The 19140-nt window shown below is 38.1% G+C and overlaps 1 protein-coding gene across 9 annotated transcripts in view; it reads right to left on the bottom strand.

The window, feature by feature from the left end:
- PKIB (cAMP-dependent protein kinase inhibitor beta) overlaps positions 1-19140 on the bottom strand; it is an 88962-nt gene that overhangs the window by 46222 nt on the left and 23600 nt on the right. The gene's annotated exons all lie outside the window — the stretch shown is intronic.

Genomic DNA, 19140 nt, shown 5'->3' with positions numbered 1-19140 from the left:
TCTCTCTCTCTCTCTCTCTCTCTCTCTGTGACTATCATAAATAAAAATAAAAAAAATTAAAAAAATAAAAATAAAAAAATAAAATGCATAAAAACCTGAAAGTTGAAATGTGCCAAGTGAACATCAGCTGATTCCTAAAAGCACATTAGCCACTTCAACGGCAAGACCTAGTTTTAAAAGGCTGTTCTTAAAATGTAGTTAACCTCTCAAGCATGACAGTGGTGAAAACAAGCCTCAAAGAAATGAATCACTGTGACATTAGAAAGTCTGTACCTTCATGAAGATGTTTTCCATCCACAGAACACACATGCACTAGTTTAGGAAAATAAATGACTCCGTGTCTGACACAGTAGGCACTCAGCACATATTTATTGGATAAATGAATGAATCCATGAACTTTGGAAAAAAAGAGGAGAAATAGGTAGAATGGGACCAGATTTTGAAGAGCTCTGAAACAGAGACATTGTGCTGTGGGCTGTTGAGTAGAGGTTAAATAAGAAAAAAAAAAGTGGCTCTTTAAAGGAAAGTATGGGTGGTTTGATAGTGAGCCAATTATAAATCTAGCTAAAAGTCTCTAGAAATAATCTTGGCAATGGGCGATAAAGGTCTACCAAAGGGTAAAGACGGTTAAGTTGGAGAAAGGAAGGTGTGACAGATGCTGCTGGTTGGCTCCCAAAGTTTCCCTTGTCTTCTGTAGAAATAGGAAGGCTGGCTGGGCACATGCTAAGGACCACAGAACCATGCACTGAATAAGGCCATGCAAATGGATTTTGTCATTTAAACATGGGCTGTGGGCAGAAGTGACGTATTTCATTTCCTGGTTGTACCCTAAAAGAGAGGGGAATGTGGCCTCTGTCTCCTCTCGCCCCTGACTTGAACACTGGTCTGTGCCTGTGGTGCTGAGCTGACAAGCAGACAAGGACAATCAAGACTTTGGGGGTGACAAAGCAATGTGATGGAAGGAGCCTGCATTCCTAACATGGCCATGCCATGATTCCACCCCTGTGCCATTTCCCTGAGCTGTACACGACACAGGACTAAACTTACATGGTGTTTGATCCAGTTATTTTTGCCCCTTGTGATAAGTGGCAAACTGATAGAAATAGAAATTAATCTAAAAAACATTTCAAAATGGAAAAATCCATGGAACGTGGTGATAGCTGTAGTGAACGAAGGAAAGCAGTGAGCTAAAGCAACTCCAAGGTTTCACGTGTAGGGAACTAGGAGAGTGGAACTCCTAGGAGATGAGGAGGAGAGCTGGTGACGTTTACATGGTCCCCACAGAGTCCAGGGGATGTGCGCCGTGAGTCACTGCCACTATGGGCCTGGGACTCAGGCAAGAGGAGAAAACTGAAAATGGAAATTTCAACAATTTTGTATAGAACATAATTGAAAAAGTGAGAATGGATAAAATCTCAGACCCAGAGAGACCAGTGTGTCAAAAACTGAGTAACAGGTGTTCTCCCAGAAGGCAGGAGGAAGAAGCAGTAATCAGCAAAGGGGGAAAAAAAAAAAAAGTTTCTTATCTTAATAACAAAAGGGTAATGATTTGAAATCATGGAATAATTAACCTTAATCCAAGAAGACAAACAAATTTAAAAGGGATTTGATGTAGCCTAAACTTCTTAAATCTGTTTAAAGTTCTCATGAGAAATTAAAGCAAACAGTTCTTGAAATAAGAAAGCATTGATCAGGGTTCTGAACAAGCCAGGTCTTAATCATGCTGCAGTTTCCACTTAAATGTCCAGAATCCCAAGACAGAAAAAAACAAGCAATAGGTACTTCTATCATTTTCTCTTTTCCTTATTCTCATAGTAGAGGAAGGAACGAGATGAGAGGAGTAAAGGGAAGTGGAAGCAGAAGTGTTTTTCTCCTTTCTAGGAGGCTGATGTCCATAAGTGGAAATTACAAAATAAAATGAACGCCTCCTCCCAACTTTTATTAAGTTATGCTCAAAGATACAGTGGATCTAAATTTCATTTTGGATCTCAATTTAAGTCACAGTGGATCTAGATCTATGCTTTGAAGTTAATACAAAGTTGGCAACATGCAAGTCCACTGTGCCCTATAAGAGTTTGGGAATCTGAGGCACTTGCTACATGCATTTCAATTACTGGAAGATCACCAGCATTCCGGAGTATTCAGACAACGTGGTGTGCCCTGCTCTTATATAGTTCTTCCTCCCCACCTCACCTCTGCCAGCCACCCAGGAGGATATTTTTTTAGGGAGCCATCAGCCCAGAGATTTCTGTTCTTCATTCCACTGTCCACCACCGTCCACTTCAGACTGATGGCAGTAACGATAGTAGCTTTTCCTTAATATTATTTTCTCCCTAGCTTACAATGTACATTGTAGCTACCCAAGGACATCAAAATTCCAGGATTCTTAACCATTATATTTTCACTGAAACCAATCATACCAATTCCTTTGTATGAGGAATTGATATTCCCCTCCTTTCCTTTGAAGAGAAGTCTGTTAGTCATCTTTTCCTCTTCACATGGTGACCGCATTATCCATGGTCTTTAAACTGCATGGGGGTTAGTTTTTGCCCTTATTGTTTCTAGCATTACACGTGAGCTTCATAATATTTAAGTTCTTAATACTGCCTCAAGTTGTAGGATTCCACCTTCCTCCCTTTTTAGATGTAATGACCAGACATTACTATATATTCCAAGGAAACCAAGGTAGAAAGGCTTGCCCTAAAATGACCTCTTCCTTATAAATGGTTGCAAAATATCTGAACAAAAGTTACTGTACACCATCAAATTAGCTTGAAGGCAAAAAACTTTTTTTTTCTAATTTTGAGTTGATATAAGAGAAGAATGTGTGCGTGTATCAGGGGCGGGGGCAGGAAAGAGGATTGTGTCTCGTGGTACTCAGCATACAACATGCAGAACTGTCATGCTTCACTCCCATCCCTCAGATGTGGCTTGTGTGGTTCCAAAATTCCTGGCATTGAACATATAAACTGAAAGCCACTCTGATTATTTAGGAAAGCTCCTTTCTCTACCTCCTTACTACTGTTTCTTAGTGTTCAGTAAAGGAAGTTATGTTTTAAATTTTTCCAACAACATTAAACTTCTTAGCCTATATTACCCTCTTGCTTATATCACAATCCTCAAATATCAGGAAATCATCTCGTAAGCCTTTGGCATTCCAAATGATTTACAGCATCTTAATAGGTATAACTAGGCTAAAGAGAACACTGTTAGGCATTACAGTTAATAAAGTAATTTCAATGTTAATAAAAGAATAAAATTGTAAGTACTAACCCCAATACTCTTATATTCATACTAGCATATTTAGATTGGGTGTTTATGTCCACAGAGAAAGTCAATGAAACTGATGTTATATAGGGAAGTGACTATACCAACTCAGGAGGGAAGAGAGCTAACAATTGCTGAGTGTTCATGATTTTCCAAATGCCCTTAACATTCTCACACAAAAGCCCTCAAAAGGAGATATTAATACTATTGGACACCTGAAAGAGTCTGTTCTTATAAGAGAGCCAACACCAAGGAGTGTCAAGGTTGGAACACACATCTGCCTGACACCAAGTCATACTGTCTCAAGAATAGCAGCGTAACTTGATTAATTCAACCCATAAGAGCAGCAAAAACTAAATATGTGGAAAATATACCACGTTTTTTTTCAAAGCAGTTTTTATAGGACATTCTATTAGCATTGTATTTTAATACCAGATACTCCATCCTCACCTTGATGAGATCAGTAACCTGTTCAAAGGAGCCAGCTTTTTTTTTTTTTTTTTTTAGCAGCACAGCAATATCCTTGAAGGCAGTTCAGGACAGCACTGGATGATGGACTTTAAGGAGGGCATGTGATGTAATGAGCACTAGGTGTTATATAAGACTGATGCATCACTGGCCTCTACCTCTGAAACTAATACACTATGAGTTAATTAATTGAATTTATTTTTTAAAGATTTTATTTATTTATTCATGAGAGATACACAGAGAGAGGCAGAGACATAGGCAGACAGGGAAGCAGGTTCCCTGTGGGGAGCCCGATGTGGGACTCAATCCCAGGAGCCCGAGATCGTGACCTGAGCCGAAGGCAGACGCTCAACCACTGAGCCACCCAGGTGCCCCTAATTAATTGATTCTAAATTAAAAAATAAAGACAAATTTACCAACAGAGAAAAAAAAATGTGTTGCCATCCTCCCATATTTACCAGAAAGTGATTTCACAGACTCTTAGACTAACAGTTGGAAAGTGGAAGAGGAGGACCAATAAATAGATCCTCAGTTTTAAATAACATATAAATTATTAAATGCAAACATATTATAATATGTAATGATATATAAATACATATTATTATTATAATTTAGTGCCCTTTTGGGTAAGACAAGACGCTCTTATGAAATGGACATTATGACTTCCTACAAAGCAGTAAGCCCTTGGGACTTCAGTTCCCATACCTGCACAGATAGCCTGAGAGCTTTCAGGGCTTTTGCAACACAAACCTTCTCAAGTGTTGAAGAGAGACAGGGCCAAAGGCGAGAACCCTGGGCGAAGGAAGTCAGTCCAAAAGGTTTGGTCAGAGAAGGCTAAAGCTGGGAGACATTCTAATACTAAAGACAGTATAATGCTCTGCACATGAGCTTTGGAGCCAGGCTGTCTCCAGAACTTGAGAGCTATAACTTGGATAACTTCGCCCCAACTTTAGTTTTTAATGTGGAAAGAAAACTTCTGCCTCACAGAACATGTTATGAACGTTAAGTGAGACAATATCTGAAAAGGCCCCAGTATAATGCCTAACACGTAGTGAGTGCTCACCAAATGATCGTCTTGTATGAGAAACTGTATTTTGGAAGGTTCAGTGACAAGCACAAGACCATGAGCCATTTTTATTGTGGGGGGAAGGGAATACAAACTCAGCTTCATCTAAAATCAAATTGCTTCTGAATAACCAATTACTAGGGCACCTGGGTGGCTGTCGATGATGCATCTGACTCTTGGTTTTGGGTGAGGTCATGATCTCATGGGCAGTGGGATCAGAGCCCTGAGGGGCCAGTCTGCGCTGACCAGGGCATCTGCCTGAAGTCTCCCTCCCTCTCTCCCTCACATGCACACGTGCTTGCTCGCGCTTGCCTTCTCTCTCAAATAAATAAATACGTATTTTTAAAAAAATTTAAAAATAACCAATTACCAACATAGGGCCAGAAGAGGTCTGAGAAAATTTCAAATGTCCTTTAATTATTTTTTTCATTAACAAAACTGACTTTCCAGCCAACGCTTTTTTCCTCTTCCTGACCTCCATTTCCTTTCAAATCAGTATGGATTCTTGTGTCATTGTGATTCTGTTAGTTCTTGGGCTAAAGGTCTCCTTCTTGAACCTACTTTGTCCTGATATTCTCAGTTATAGCTATTTCCTTCTCCTCTAGTCTTGGAAAAGCACACAGGAAAGAGAAACATATTAGAGGAGCATTATTCAAAAGGCACTGCATCCTTGCTAACTATTTAACATGCTGCAGATTTAGATTGTTCTATCTAAATAAGATATAGAATGTCAGTTTCAGATTTTAGAATTATATTAGGAAAATAAAGACTCTGAAATAGCATTTTGAGATAAATCCATTCTTGCAGGGTCTTTCAAGAGTCATTTTTTAAAAAAGATTTTATTTATTTATTCATGAGAGACACAGAGAGGCAGAAACACAGGCAGAGGGAGAAGCAGCCCGATGTGGGACTCAATCCTAGGACCCCGGGGTCATGACGTCAGCCAAAGGCAGATGCTAACCACTGAGCCACCCAGGTGTCCCTCAAGAGTAACTCTTAAGCACCAACTGTCAGAACAATCTCTGAAAGCAAACTGACCAAGTAAAGACTTCATACTCAGTTCATCAGTGAAGAGACTTAGGCAGAAATGCTCATTTCTAGTTTTCCTATTTATCTTCCCTAAGGGATGCAGTCTAGTCTTGTTTCTTTTTGACACTGTTGTTGCCTGTTGTCACTGTCGTTTTAAAGAAATTTTTTTTTTTTTTATAATTCAGGTATATGGGTCAACTAAAAAAAACTTCACTTTTCTAATTTATGATCTGTCTAGAACTGGAGCGGTATTTGGAGCAGGCCACTGCGTTAGGCCGTATAGACCAGGCTTCACAACCACCACTCATACCGTAGTTCCACACTCATAGCTAAATACTGTTAATGCTATTGAAGTACAAATTTAGAACAAAGGAAAATCTTAATACACTGTTTATGAAGATTTCTTTTTTCCCAGAGTGTTGTTTACTAGACCCACACAATTCCTCATATTAAATACATTTGCTTCTTAGAAGATGAATTAACGTATTCACATATGCTTCCCTTTGCTTATTTAGATATGCGTCACATTAAGACATTAGATTCAATGCAAGGTTATGGACAGGACAAAAAAAAAGAGACAAAACTCAACAAAAATATAGTTGTCAAAATTAGCCTCTTCCTTGAATGTGAGAGTGACTACGTGCCTCAGACTTAGGCCAGTGACATTTATTACTAGCTGAATTTACATCTCCAATAACAGGATTTATCTGGCTCAGAGAAAAATGGCAGCTGCCGGTGATTCACTAAAACCAATTCTCAGTGAAGCAGCTGCTGCCGAAAGCTGTGCTCTTCACATCAATCATTTGCTGATTGTCACAGCTAGTTGAGTCACATCATCTGCTCAGTCTATTGATTTCGTGGTTGTTGATATTTGCGTTGCACTGCAGTATGACTGTTGTCATATCATGCTGCGCTAGTTGAAATAACATCATCTTGGGGACCCTTCAAATATGAGAAAATTCACATCATCATGAAAATACAACCATTCTGTGAAGGAGGTGGTGAAAGAGCACTCAGTCATTCTAACTGCTAAGAGACGCATTTATTTTTAGTAGAATGAGTCCACCCACTTCTGTGCTTCTCTGAGGGATGGGCCTCAGTCTGTCACACGCCACAAGTGTCACAAATACCAGATTTGGTGTCACAGGTTGAACTGTGTCCCCTAAAGAGATATGCGCAGTACCTATGAATGTGATCTGATTTGGAAATAGAATCTCTAGAAAAGTTGAAATGAGGTTATACAGAATTAGGGCAGACCCTTAATCCATTATGACTGTGTGTCCTCATAAAAAGAGGGAAGACAATGTGAAGATGCAGAGATACAGGGCAAATGTCATGGAAAGATGGAGGCAGAAATGCGAGTTATGCACTGACAAGCCAAGGAATACCTGGCGCTACCAGAAGCTGGACGAAACAAGGAAGGGTCTTCCCCTAGAGGCTCTGGAGGGACCACAGCCTTGCAAACACCTTGGTTTCAGACTTCTGGCTTCCAGACTATGAAAATATAAATTTCTGCACTTTTTAAAACATTCAGTTTGTGGTACTTTGTTATGGCAGCCTTTTTAGGGCATCGATCTGAGGATGGTGTAAGAGTATCAGCTGCTCTTGGAAGGCATGGGTACAAACAGTGCTGACCCAGGGAGCCACAGTGCCTACACAGAATTTTCTTACAGGCCACATTTACTCAGATTAGAGACTTTTCTCAAGTTAAAGCATCCTTAAGTGTGTAGATAATTCCAAGGATAAACAAAATCAGGACGTGACTAACAGATCTTAGATTTTAAAATATGTAAAAATAGCTTGAGATGAACCAAGTATCTCCTAACACCTTGTGTTTCTAGTGGTTCCTGGTGTTATCTCATGACCTGTCAGTATTAACAGATGTCAAGCTGTCAGCACACTTACTCATGCCTAAAAGTTCCAACACACTGAAAAAAAAAAATGAACAGATGTATTAGAATCACCAGAGTATCTATTTCCATGAAGTTTTTCAAAGCAAAAGAAGTGCAGAAGAAATGGCACAATCAGGATAAAAGACAGAAATATGCTTAAGAGATTAAGCCATTAAATTAAATCTTCGTAATTCTCGCTTAAGTTTTTCTCTTGAAAGGTAGAAAAACACAGCGTCTAGATCCAGACACCCTTGAGTTACACTAGTTCCACCACTAATGAGTTCTGTGTCTTTGGGCAAGTTCCATATCCTCTCTCAACTTCAATGTACTCATTAGTAAATGAGACTAATAATCCTACCAACTCTATAAAGAAACCATTTGGTAATTATTAGCCATTATTATTACTACTAGTCTGTATGTTAAGTTGCCACTGCATCCATGGAAGAGATGTGCCTCCACACCTCTGCCTTCTATTTTTATTTTTTTATTTTTATTTTTTTTTAATTTTTTTTTTTATTTATTTATGATAGTCACACAGAGAGAGAGAGAGAGGCAGAGACATAGGCAGAGGGAGAAGCAGGCTCCATGCTCCGGGAGCCCGACGTGGGATTCGATCCCGGGTCTCCAGGATCGCGCCCTGGGCCAAAGGCAGGCGCCAAACCGCTGCGCCACCCAGGGATCCCTGCCTTCTATTTTTAAACCAGAAAGAAAGAAAGCCAGTTGCAAAATAGGTCAACTCTAAAAAGTGCCCATAGTGCCACAGCCTCACTTGGACTACATGCAATTGGACAGAAAGAGTACATCTTTTGCAAACCTTGTTGATAAGAATGTTTCTAATATATTCTAATCCCTTTATCCTGGTGGTTAAGTGGAAGATACTGGACATGACACTACTATTTTAATCACTGAGCCTCATGCAGTGCTTGACGGTCATTATGTATTCTGAATATCAAGTATTATAGGATGATCTTTTTTACATAATGCTTTAATAAATGTATCAAAATGGCCCTTTATAATGTACAAAGCATGCTCACTGTGTTAAGTCTATCCCCTTATAATATCATCCTATTTTTTTTCTTCATTTTGTTTCATCTTCTTCCATAGGTAGAATTGCAGATATCTAAAATGCCAGTTATCATGCCTTAACTCTTTCTGCTCAAATTAATATATATAATATATAATTTATTATTTTTAAAACCTCCTCCAACATGTTGAACAGTTGTTTTTGAACCTAAATATAGTTATTTACTTTTAAGGCTGACAACTTTAATATTTTCTATTTCAGTTCACCAGTCTGGTCTGAAACTAAGTATCACTCCTACCAAATGCTGCCCCTCCCAATATTGTGTCTTCAACAAAGACGAAAAAAAAATGCCTTCTAATATTAAACAGAGATCACCCAAAAGCAGTGTTAAGGAGGGTATCACTAGAGATTTTTCTCCACCTTGAAATGGGTCCATTCAAGAAAGAAATATAAAGTTTATAGAAGGATTTTAGATCTAAAGACTTCATATGGCTAAGATGGCAATCCTCCCCAAACTACAGATTCAAGTATCAGCAACATCAAAATCCTAGCTTGTTTTTTTGCAGAAATTGACAAACGGATTCTAAAACTCAGCTGGAAAGCAGGAAATATGGCCAAAACATTCTTGAGAAAGAAACAAAGTGTGAGGACTCACACATTTTGATTTTAAAACTTAACACAAAGCTAGAGTAACCAACACAGTGTGATGCTGATATAGATATACATGTGTAGATAGACATGCAGATCAATGGAATGGAATTGAAAGTCTAGAAAAATAACACACATTTATGGCCATTTGATTTTCCACAAGAGTGTCAAGACAACAGAATAGTCTTTTCAACAAATGGTGCCAGGACAACTATATATCCAGGTGCAAAAGAATGAAATTGTAGGGACGCCTGAGTGGCTTAGCAGTTGAGCACCTGCCTTCAGCCCAGGGCATGATCCTGGAGTCCTAGGATCGAGTCCCACATTGGGCTCCTTCCATGGAGCCTGTTTCTCCCTCTGCCTGTGTCTCTGCCTCTCTCTTTCTGTGTGTCTCTCATGAATAAATAAATATAAGTCTTTAAAAAAATGAAATTGTAATCCATTTCACACCATACACAAGAATTAATTCAAAATGGATCAAAGAACTAAATATATAATAGCTAACATCATAAAATTTTTAGAAGAAAAATAAGTAAATCTTCATGACTTTGGGTTAGGCAATAATTTCTTAGATATAACACCAAAAGCACAAGTAACAAAAGAAAAAAATAGATAAACTGAACTTCACTAAAATTAAAAACTTTTGTGCTTTATGGGACACCTGGGTGGCTCAGTCGGTCAAACGTCTGCTTTTGGCTCAGGTCATGATCTCGGGGTCCTGGGATCGAGGCCCACATCAGGCTCCCTGCTCAGCAGGGAACTTGCTTCTCCCTCTGCTCCTCCCCCTACTTGTGCTCTCTCTGTCTCTCAAATAAATAAAATCTTAAAAAAAAAAAAGCCAAATTTTTGTGCTTTAAAGGATACCCTCAAAAAGTGAAAAGGTGATCCACAGAAGTGAAGAAATGATTTGCCAATCATATATCTGATCAGCAACTTGTATCTAGAGTATATAAGAACTATTACAATTAAATAATAAAAGATAAATAATTCAATTTAGAAAATGGGCAACAGGCATTAATAGACATTTCTCCAAAGAAGGTATGCAAATAGCCAAAAGGCACATGAAAACATGTGCAACATCATTATCTAATAGGAAAATGCAAATTAAAACCACAATGAAATACCACCTTCTATCAGGATGGCTATGGACAATGACAAGTATTGGCAAGGATATGGAAAGCCTCATCCAACGCCAGTTAGCATGGTAGCCACATTAGAACATAGTTTGCCAATTCCTCAAATTGTTAAACATTGTTACTATACGACTCGCCCATTCTACTCTTAGGTATACACGCAAAAGAAATAAAAGCCTACACTCATGTGAAAACTCATGCAGGCCTAACAGTTTAACACTGCTTCACAGCAATGTCATTCATCATAAACAAAAAGTGGGAACAACCCAACTATCTATCAACCTATCTACGCATAAATAAAATATAGTCTGTTCTTAACATTTAATGTTATTCAGCAATAAAAAGTAATGAAATACTGATCCATGCTATAACATGGATGACACCAGAAAACAGTTAGGCTAAATGAAACAAAGTACATGTACATTTCCATTTATATCAAATGTCCAAAATACACTTATTCATAGAAACAAAGAAGAGTTGTGGTTTCCTAGGGCTAGTGTGGGGGGGGAATGACTTGGGGATAACTGAAGAATCACACTAATGGCTTTAGAGTTTCTCTGTGTGGTGATGCAAATGGTCTAAAGCTGTTTGTGGTGATGGTTCATGAATATACTAGAAACCACTGAACTGTGTACTTTAAATGGGTCACTTTTATGGTATGTGAATTATATGTCAACAAAGATTTTTTTTTAAGTTAAATAAATTTACTGGGGTACCTGGGTGGCTCAGTCAGTTGTGTTCAACTCTTGATTTTGGCTGAGGTCATGATCTCTGTGTCATGATATTCAGCCCCAATCAGGTTCCACACTGAGACGGACCCTGCTTAAGATTCTTTCTCTCCCCCATCCTTCACCCCACCCCATGCCTCTCTCTCCCCACACCTCTCTAAAAAAAAAAAAGTTAAATTCATTGCAAAAATCCTTAGAGGATGTTAATGTTCAGTGTGAATACTAATAAGAGGGAAGATTTATGTGCAATATATCACTCGTTTATCCATACAGCTGTTTCTTCAAGAGTTTTGAAAAAAAGATCTCAACTTGAACTTGATTTTTGTATCGAAAAAGAGAATGTAGAATTAGGATCCCAGCTTGTCACATTTAACATATCTCATATGTGTTCTTTACCTTTCGATTATTTTTCTAAGATAGGAAGAAAGGTCTAATATGAATATCCTATCTACAAGTGTAAATGTATATAGAAACGTTTATTAAAGGGGTGTTTTGGATAGGTGGGAATACTGGCAGCAGGAATGCACAAATCACTGAGATTTTCTCTTCTATTTACAACTCAGTTCCAAATCTATTTTCCTGAAGAAACCACACATTTCCATATGAAAGTATGCTCTCTTTGGTCTCTTAATCACAGACACAACCATCCTTTACACCATAACATAGTCTAGGGAACGGGATGCCTTATCTTATTTTGATCAAGAATCTGTGCTTGATGGAAAAGGAATTTTTTGGTGTAAGTAGCCATGTGCTTATTTATTCCAAGATATTCATGCCTTTCATGATTTCCAGTAATTACTATTTCTAAACATACAGCAAGCTTTCTTAGCCATGAAGTCTATGCAAGGAGAACGTGGCTATGTCTATGGTTTAGCTTCTAAGAGAAAAACTGATCCCAGAGCTATGGAATGCTGGAGTTGGAAGGAGCCTTAGAAAAAATATATATTTAACTCTTTAATCTCAATCCTCTAATTTCAGAAGAGAGGCACTCCACGCCATAGTTCCTGTATAGGTCGCCAAAACATAGAGCAGAGGCCGAGTTAGAACTCAGGTCTTCTGAGCTCCTCCCCAGTGTTCTTTTTACATCAGACTGTCTTTCAATGCATAACACAACTGGGTTTCTTTTCTCTTGACCGTGTTGTCAACAACAATGCTGTGCATACAAATATGATAAACCCATCGTGTTTTGTGGGGCTTTTCTTATGCACATCAGAGTCCTCTGGGTTCTGCAGTGTTCAGAAAACACCTGCAAATGATTCAGTGTTCAGCTTTCTCATTCATCCCGAAATTTGACATCTCTAAAATTCATTTGTAAAGGCAAACTGAAGTACATAATTAACTTTCATGTTCTTTCAGAATATTTTAATATCATGCTGCACAGGATAAATGTTTTTCTTTTCTCTTTTTCTTTTGTGCAGTGCCTTCTATTGCGGACTGTCATTCTCTTGTGTCTTTTTATATAAAAGGTTCTTGCATCTTACTTTTTTTCCTTATTTGTGTCCTCTAAAAATAGTATGAACAGAAATACCTCAGCTAATAGATTTTCAAATTACTTCACTTTTGTATTTACAGATTCTCCTCTTGCTATTTCATTTAATCAATGCCAGACATAGACAACTTTACCCAAAAAAAGTTGAGACAGTAATTCTACTAAATTAGAATTTTAGATACTAGTTAAGAATATGACTTCTTTCAAACAGTGAGCTTCTTTCCATGAGCTGTAAGGATGACATAAGAATATTCTCCTCTACTAAGTTAAAGTTTACTCAGTGCTTGTGTGAAAAAAAAATAAGCCAAGTACCTATAGATAAATCATATAACAGCCAAATGGTCTTACAGAATGATTTCACACGTTGTTTGATTTATCAATAGATTCATGATTCACAATGTCTTTTAAAACCATAATTAAATTTTGCATCATCTCTGAGGGAAACAGCATGGAAACGGCTGAATATTCTTGATGCCAGTAATTTTGAAACTGTAATAACTCTATGGCTTGGAATTTAAAACTACACTCAAGTATATTTTATGTGTATATATAAAGTCTCATTAAATTTGCTATGTGCATTTATGGAGTAAATAAATTCTAATGAGAAATAGAGATCTTCAAACTTGTCCAAAAAAAGAATTTTTTTTTAATATTTTATTTATTTATTCGAGAGAGAGAGAGAGAGAGAGAGAGAGAGAGAGGCAGAGACGCAGGCAGAGGGAGAAGCAGGCTCCATGCACCGGGAGCCCGACGTGGGACTCGATCCCGGGTCTCCAGGATCGCGCCCTGGGCCAAAGGCAGGCGCCAAACCGCTGCGCCACCCAGGGATCCCCAAAAAAAGAATTTTTTAAAAGTATTTGGAAGTACCTATTTCCGTGTTAGTAATAAAATAACATTTTATTCATTTAACGTCCATATGACTTCTATTTGGTGAAGTCTAGTTTTTTTTTCCTCATGAAAATAAATTGCTTTGATTAAAAATTTTAAATAGAGGTTATAGTTTAATATTATCATAAAAAAAGGGACGCCTGGGTGGCTCAGTAGTTGAATGTCTGCCTTCGGCTCAGGTCGTGATCCCAGGGTCCTGAGATCAAGTCCCGCATTGGGTTCCCCGCAGGGAAACTGCTTCTCCCTCTGCCTATGTCTCTGCCTCTCTCTCAGATCTCATGAATAAATACATAAAATCTTAAAAATATATTATTATAAAATCTTAGTAACATTAGGCTATGATTCCATTGTATTCAACATTACATTCCCAGTATTTAGACGAGAGCCTGGCAGATGGTAAGTAGGTGCTTAATAAAAATTTGTCAAAGAATGCTAAATAAGTGAACAAATATCATTGTTAACATAAACATCTAACATTACCAAGTGCTTTGAATGTGCCAGGAACTGTGCTAAACTTTATTTTATTGGTTTCATCCTCTAACAGGCCAACTGGAGACAAACTACTATCGCCTCCATTTTACAGATGAGGCTAAGTTCAGAAGGCTAAGTAAATCCCCAAGGTTGCCCTCTGAACAAGTTTACAGACTTAAATCCAGCTCTCCTTGACTGCAGAGCATGACCTTCACCTCTACTCTATAGTAATAATAATAGTACTAATAATGCTAGCAATGATGTAATTAATAATAATAATATTGTTGAGCTGTTCCTCTGTGTGCTATACATGGTTTTAAGCCTTCACACATTAATTCACCTAATCCTTATAACATTCTTATAAGTCAGATACTACAATTCTCAATTTATGGATAAGCTGCCAGAGCCTGTTATTTTGGTTCCCCCTTATTTCCAATCATTAGGCTTGTTTTTATTATGGCTTTTTTTTTTTTTTTTGAGTAGTAAGCCAAAGAGGAAAAATATAGTTACAGTCTTTCCATACTTTGTTCCACTATTTCTGGTAGTACTCTGGCTAAGGCATAAACATATAATAAAAATAGCTTCTACTGAGCAACTAAATATGCTAGATAACTAATGTGACTTATTATCACAGTCCTCCTAAGATTCTGAAGGTAGATAAGATAAACCTCACTTCAATGATGAGAAAACAGATTAGGAGAGGTTGCCCAAACCACAAGCTGGTTAGCGCCATGGTCAAGAGTCAACCTCTGGTCTTGAGTCCAATCCAAACACACTAACCAAATATTATTGGTACTTCTCGTCTTCTGGGGATAAAAAGTTTCCTAGAACTTTGGCAAACTAAAATTTACCCATTCCCGAACTTGCTCCCCAAGAGCAGCCTCTTCTCTATGAGCTTCGCCACTGTGATTTCAATCATACATCAGAGCATTAAAGACAGAAGGGTTAGGTTAGTGTGTTTGGACTGGACTCAATACTAACACGTTTCTGTAATTCTTTTCCATAACAGACCCAGAGTAGTTCCTGGACAAGAAATCCACTGGTGGTAACCTGATTGGTTTTCATTCCACCTTCTCATGGAATATAAACTCTTCCATTTGTCCTTAGTAATGTTAGTGCCTTATGCTTACTGCATAAGTAAATGAAAATAATAAATAAATAAAAATATTGCATTTTTCATGTTTTATCACATTCAAAGCTGACCAAATCCATTCATAAAAATATCTCATTAAGGGGCACCTGGGTGGCTCAGTCAGTTAAGAATCTGACCTTTGATTTCAGCTCAGATCACAATCTCATGTTCGTGAGACTGAGCCCACATTGGGCTCCATGCTCAGTGGAGAGTTTGCTTGAGTTTCCCTCTCCCTCTCTCTCTATCCCTTCTCCCTGGCACTCTCCCTCTCTCTCAATTAAATAAATAAATCTTTTTTTAAAAAACGATTTGTATTTCCTTAGGGTTATCATACGTATCACCACATATCTGATCATTGACCAGCCTCTTATCTTTACTCATGTCCCTTAATTGCCCCAGCAAGGGCTGCAGATTCCTGCATCTGTGAAGCTGGACTGAAGGAACTTTTATTGGTTGTTTGAGTGCCTTGAGATGTGGCTGAAAGTTAGTGTTTAAGTTGCATTACTCCCTAATCTTTCAAACCTTAAAAACACACAGCTGAAAAAGAGCTCAACAAATATCAATATAGTTTGTTGAAAACATTAATGTAAGAAAGATCCAAGAGGCTTTTACTTAACGATGATGAAGAAGGAAGCAGCATACAGATATCCCCCAAACAAGAAATAATCCAAATACTTCTACAGTTGTTCACTCATAAATTCTCCTCACTACCAACTCTACATACTACCCTCAAAACAAAGCTAAATTAGCTCCAAAATATCATCTTAACATCAGTGATTAGTACCAATAAAAATAATTAATATTAACATAGATGGTGATACTAAGTAAGGATGAATAGCTACATTTTGGATGTAAACAATCACCAATATCTAATTGCAAGCCAACTGAATAATTGCTCTGAAGGGAAAACAACAACAACAACACTAACATTTCCAAGCATCTTGGTGATGAGAGTAACCAATCCAAAGCTTTGGTTGTCATTCATGCATTTAACAAATCTGTACTGAACAACTAGAACCTAGAGGCGGGTAATGCAGGAAACAAGAAAGACAATACCCTACTAATTTACAGTTTTGATGAGGGTTATGAAGGGGAAAATGAGAACTCAAGACCATCTAAATCAGGTGGAGAGATCAGAGACAGTGCTGTGAGGCAAATTTGGTAGAGCCGCATGTGGCAAATACCCCAACTGTACCATGAGGCAAACGTGTGGGTCCCAGTGACCTTGTCTTCACTGATAAAATGACGTGTCTTTGCCTACATGCCAGCTTTGCCTCTGCACCTTCAGTACCATGTCTACAATTCAGGGATGTCCTTGCTTCCCTTCTTTTTGACTCCCAAGAGTCTGGAGTCATGGCTTCTCCATCAACCTCCTTGCCCCTTTACACCTCCCAGCGGGGCTTCTCCTGACTGGCTGTAAGTGTAAAGCTCTAGCTCTGTGGTCCTGCTGCATTTTGGAGTGAGCGCCAAAGGAATGAGAACCAACCAGGTGATCTGTATGCATGGGGACAAATCTCAGCACCAACAAGTCAGTGTGGATAAAAAGCTTTTCTTAACATTATAGGAGCAATTCCTTGCCACAATAGCTAGGCAAAATTTATTTTTCTCAAATTCAAGCACTACATTTAAAAAAAAACCTAAGTAAGCAAATTTCACCTCTCTATAAACTGATTCCAATTATTTGGGAATATGCTGGAGCTCTTAATGTTCACCTAAAATAAAAATGAGGTTTATGCTATTGTTACTATTTAAAAGAGCATTTAAAATTTGATGATATAATATCTACAACACAATAGTCTTTTATATAACAGATTTACCAGATCTGGTATTTCATGGAGATAAACATCACCCTGGTCAGATTCTCCTGGCACACACAATAGCTCAATAACCAACTATTGTTTTTAGGTATAAACATTTGCAGGTGTTAAATCTGAGATTCCTAGTTAGCAAGAAAAAAAGAAAAAAAAAACCTAAGAATATTATGCATCCGGGAAAACAAACCTCACAATACCATGAAGACAAGTTACTATTAAAGACAGAGAAAGATACTAAAATAAGTACCTCCTTAGATTTTTAAGTTTCAAAGCCCTATAGCTGGACCAAACACAAATAACTGTTTCTTCCTGAGTGTTTGTTAGATAGAATCAAGCCTACAATGACTATTTTCCTAGGAATTTTCTTGTACAGCCTTTTTAAAAAACTAAATTACTTTTCTTAACACTATAAGGATTAAGTCTATTCTCTCTAGCAATTTACACTTTTTTCCATAACATTCATCACAATTTGTAGCTGCATATTCGCCTGCTTCTTTGTCTACCTTCCCTGCTAGACTACTACCCCTCCATGAAGTCAGGTAATTTCCACTTTTGTTCCAAGTCCTTAGGCCCTAAGAGTCCCTCAATATATTTTTATCAAATATATGGTATTTATATATAAGAATTTAAAGTTACTGAGTGAAACGCAGGAAAGAACACATGGAGACCAAAAGTTATTTAAATTTCAGGGCAGCCTGGGTGGCTCAATGGTTTAGGGCCGCCTTCAGTCCAGGGTGTGATCCTGGGGACCCAGGATCGAGTCCCATGTTGGGCTCCCTGCATGGAGCCTACTTCTCCCTTTGCCTCTCTCTCTCTCTCTCTCTCTCTCTCTATCCCTTTCTCTCCCTCTGTCTCTCATGAATAAATTAAATAAAATTTTAAAAATAAAAATAAATTAATCTCTGACTATATTAGCAGTCTAAACAAAAAGGTAAACTGACATGAGCCATATTTTTCTTCTACATGAGAAAATAAATCTAAAGTATTTAGACATCAAAATTTCTTTTCCCAACACTAAAATTGTGAAAGAGTATAAAATTTTTTAAAAGATAATGTAATATATCTCAACAGGTTATGAGTAAATCAGTACAGAAAAACAGAACACTAATACCTGGGAACAAGGCTTACATCTTGTTTGAGAGTTTGAGAATAGAATACCAAAATGTAGGTTACATTCTTAAAATCCACAATCACACCATAATGCCAGTTGGTATTTATGGTTCTCCTTAGCCTTGGTTAACCACCCTGAACACAGACTTTCAGTAAACGTCTGCTACTACTAACAACATTCTAGAGGTAAAAGGGTAATGATTATGGGTTTGTATCTAGAATACAAAATGGAGGCACAGTTGAAGGACTGGAGGAAATGTCTGGAATGACAGCTCTCATCTCCACCCTCTGTGTACACACTTCTATGCTCAGAAAGTAGAGGGGAGGGCAGCAAGAACACATTGTTAAGTACCTGCCCTGTACCGTGCACTTTTCACACATATGACTTATTCCAACACGATGTTCTGAATCATCGCCATTTTTCTTCATAAGGAAACCACAGTTTTGAAAATTTGACCTCTAAAGACAGTAAGAATCTGAAACCTGGGGTAACTAGTGTCCAGAGGTGAAATTCCTCACACTATGTCACACTGCCAGGGCGGAACATTGGGATTGGAGATTGGGCAAAGGAGGGAATCTGATTGTCCTCAAGCACTAAAATGATCCGGTCTAAATTAAAACACAGGTAATGTCCTGCCGATCATAAATAGAGGTGGGGAAAGGCACCCGGTGGAGGAGAGGGCTCTGCTGATTACCAGGAAGCACCCCCTCCACCCCAGGTTTTTTTTTCCTTCAAATAATCCTTTCCAGTTGTACTAAATGAAACACAGGGAGTTTAATATAGAGGGAGAAGTACATGATTTGGAATCAGACTCCTCTTACTCCCATTGCCTCCTACTTCCCTGCCACCTCCCCTGCCACCCCCCAGTTTTAACTGTAAAGCATCAAATAAGCTGCCCTTAAAGGTTTCCTACGAAAATATCACAGTCATAGATTGCACCTGAAATCCTGTCAGAGCAATTTACATCTTGACTTCTGGCC

The sequence above is a fragment of the Canis lupus genome, chromosome 1, assembly GCF_003254725.2.
Source record: "Canis lupus dingo isolate Sandy chromosome 1, ASM325472v2, whole genome shotgun sequence".
Taxonomy (NCBI): Eukaryota; Metazoa; Chordata; class Mammalia; order Carnivora; family Canidae; genus Canis; species Canis lupus.
The sequence above is the reverse complement of the archived record's forward strand: the minus strand, read 5'-3'. Positions and strand labels throughout refer to the sequence as shown.